The sequence below is a fragment of the Hyposmocoma kahamanoa genome, unplaced genomic scaffold, assembly GCF_003589595.1.
Source record: "Hyposmocoma kahamanoa isolate Upper Pololo Valley unplaced genomic scaffold, ASM358959v1 224, whole genome shotgun sequence".
NCBI classification, from domain to species: domain Eukaryota; kingdom Metazoa; phylum Arthropoda; class Insecta; order Lepidoptera; family Cosmopterigidae; genus Hyposmocoma; species Hyposmocoma kahamanoa.
This window is the reverse complement of record NW_020653743.1, coordinates 2,645,470-2,648,944: the sequence shown is the minus strand read 5'-3', so window position 1 is coordinate 2,648,944 and position 3,475 is coordinate 2,645,470.

Below are 3,475 nucleotides of genomic sequence, written 5' to 3'. Positions count from 1 at the left end.
CATAATATGGAACACCACACTAAAATAAATTACTATAAGTTACACATTACGTACAAAAAAAAAGCAATATTAAAATAACTGTAGACATTTAGGAACTAAGTGAATAAAATTTGACATTAAGCAACAATTACACAAAGAAAGTAATCGATTTCAATAACAATTGAGTAATTTAAAAAGCATAATATCAAGCATACAAATCAAATAGTTGTAGACAATTGTCTACTAGGCACTAAGTAAATAAAATTAGACGATATTAAGGCACACACTCATAGCTCTACAATAGGGAAAACCGTAACGCGTATGCCATGTACACACACATAGACAATCACAAATACATCCAAACTCACGAGAGAAATAAAGGTAGGCCATACAAATACTTCTGCCGGCCCGGGAATCGAACGCGGGACCTCTGCGTGGCAAACCAGCATGGTAACCGTTCGGCCAGTTTGTTCGTCGGCAACTGCTGCCATATATGGAATGGCTCTGATAAATAACAACTGGTCACCTTGGATTCTAAGAGGCTAATAGATATTCAGTTGAGGCGAAGCTGCAAAGCCTTGAACACTGCTGTAAATATGCCTGGTTGTCAGAATTAAATTGCATGATTTAATTCCGCCTTCCTTTTTCCATCATCGAGATGCTAAACATGGGCAGGGGTTCCACCCCTATGTTGTGGATATTTCAAAGATTCGCACGAAGTGTTATGCTTCCACATTTATATGGCGAACGGCTGTGGAGTGGAATTCTGCCGTCCACTAACTAAAACGAGACTAAGTGACAAATGGTCAAATAACCGTTTTATATAGCAAAAAATAGAGCACAAAATTCTCTTTTCAAAACTGTTAACTTTAGTTAACGTATTATAATAATTTCAATATTCAAAACTTGGTTATGGTTTTTTATGATATCTCATAAAAATATTTTGTCACTTAGCATTTTAGTTAGTGGACGGCAGAATTCCGGGCTTGCAAACATATTAACTGAAAGTTATAATTGGGGCCTTTTAAAGACGAGAGTGAAAAGGCATTATTTAGATGTGGATGATCTATCGTAGACGTCATCCGGTGAGATGGAGGTCAAATGCGCACATATTTGAACATAACAAAAAAAAGTCGATAAAGATCCAATGCCGTAGCCGTAAAACAATTTTCTCTGTTGATATCATGCCACCATTCCGGACCATGAATTAAATTAATGGTTTTCGTCCGCAATAAATGCAAATTAGACATTTTCTTACGGCGAAATATTCGAAATAATCCTTGTTGCGAAACCGACAGAAGAATATTCAAGGATTAAATATTAATACCACTCTCCACAGAAAGTACTCCAGCAATTTAAAACGTAAAAACACATCTACTGCAAAATTTCAGCTTTGATATTAGCAGTCGCCAACTGCGTAAAGTATTTGTATAGAAAATTACAGCTCTACTTGCGATTACCAAGGGCGTTGTAAAATTATTACACATATAATGCTGGTGAAATTATAGGCACACGGGACTTGTCAACTTATATCCGTAGAGCTCCTTGTAAAAGAGTTCGTCCAGGGAAGTACTGCCAATTAACCTATTTCTGCCGCCAAGCAGTAATGTAAGCTCTGAGTGGCACAGCGTTCCGGTTTTGAAAAACTCACGAGAGAAATAAATGTAGGTCATACAATAGTTCTCCCGGCCCGGGAATCGCCTCTGGATCTTTGGCCACCACCATTTGGCCATGGAAGCAGTAAAAATTTCATACGTCTACATAGTTGTCATTGAAGAACTCGGTAGCTCAGCGTAAACACTGTCGACGCTAGATGAACCCTCATTTTGAATCATAGTAAAACCAATGTGGGAAAGGACTTCTTTCAAAAATCTTTGCAATTTAAAGCTCTGAGTGGCACTACAACTGCTAAGGACAGGCGGATAGCTTACACCAGACACACGACTTGTTCGTCCCGTCACTTGATATTTAAAAAGACAAAAATAAAGTAACCTTTGTTGGTCCTCGAGTAACATTTAAATTGTAACTTTTACCCTAAAACCGGTCCTTTTAAATTAGCTCTTTAAAAAAAATTCGTAATAATTCAGGATATCCTACGAACCGAAATGAATTTATTATTACTAAGCCGCGAGCTTAGTGACATCAATATCGATTCCCGAAACCGGGAACATAAATAACCGGGATCGAGAAATCGGGACTATCGGAGACGACACTTGTACCCCGTTATAAGAATCTCTTTGAAAATATTTCCGAGAAGTTAAAAAAGTAACGTGGAGTTTTAGGAAAAGACTTGATTATTTTTATTGAAATATTTAATATTGTTAGGTAGGTAATGTTACTAAGAAAATTGGATTTGAAAGATTTTGTTCTTAGAATGGCTTTTATAATGTTATTTGACTTATATTATTCGGGATTTAATCACGTATAAAACATATTTTATTTACCTCGACGTTTCGGACATATTGCAACGTCCATGGTCTCGAAAGGACTGAAGAGGCGGGTGTCAGCATCTTCTAGCCTTGCGAGTTTTTTTAACTACCTGCACTTGATCTTCATTATTTATTTATGCACTAGGATTCTCACTAGACCGACACACAACACTCACGACATCCGGCGACTTGTGTTTTTTCTGTGTTAAATTCAAATTATAAAATTGATTCAATGAGAAACGAAGAAAATAATCATAAATAAAACTTTATTACGTGTATTCAATTCGAAGCTTTCGTAATTTTTATTTGTATTTAATATTTTATTGCTTTTATCCTCGTGTTAGCGAAAAGGGCAAGAAAGAAAGTGCATCGGTTGACGGCGCAGAAGTTTTCTGGGTTAAACGATGTAGATGAATTTATCAATCAGTTTGAGGCTATTAGCGTGATTAATAATTGGTCAGATGTGCAAAAAAGGTACGTGATTGCAACGTATCTGGAAGGTTCAGGTCTTCAATGATATAGAACCAATTTTTTTTTACGATATATGATATAATTACACAAAAGCTAAAAGAGCATTGTAATAAAAAGAACATCGAGGTTGTTCTGGACAAAGCTTCGAAATACACGTAGTAAAGTTATGATTATTTTCCTCGTTTCGTTGAAAAGTGCCAGTCGCTACGCTAACCCACGGCTACAGTTACAGTACATTGTAGTAGCAGGAAAGGTCCCGTTTATGCCGCCAAGCATTACAGCGTTTCGATTTTGAAGGGTAAGGGTGCTGGTTGAACATTTAATAATATTCAAATATATGTATCAGTCTGACAGGCAAAGCGGCAGTGTCTCTCGGGTCTTTGCGATTTAAAGATCAGAGTGGCACTGCAACGGTTATGCGTCGGCGGGTCATTTACCACCAGGCGCATGATTTATTCGTCACGTCACTTGGTAGACTATATAAAAAAGAAAGAATGAGAGGTAACAGTGTTTGCGCACTGTCAAAGTCAAAGTCAAAGTCAATGTCAAAGTCAGAGTCAGAGTCAGAGTCAGAGTCAGAGTCAGAGTCAGAGTCA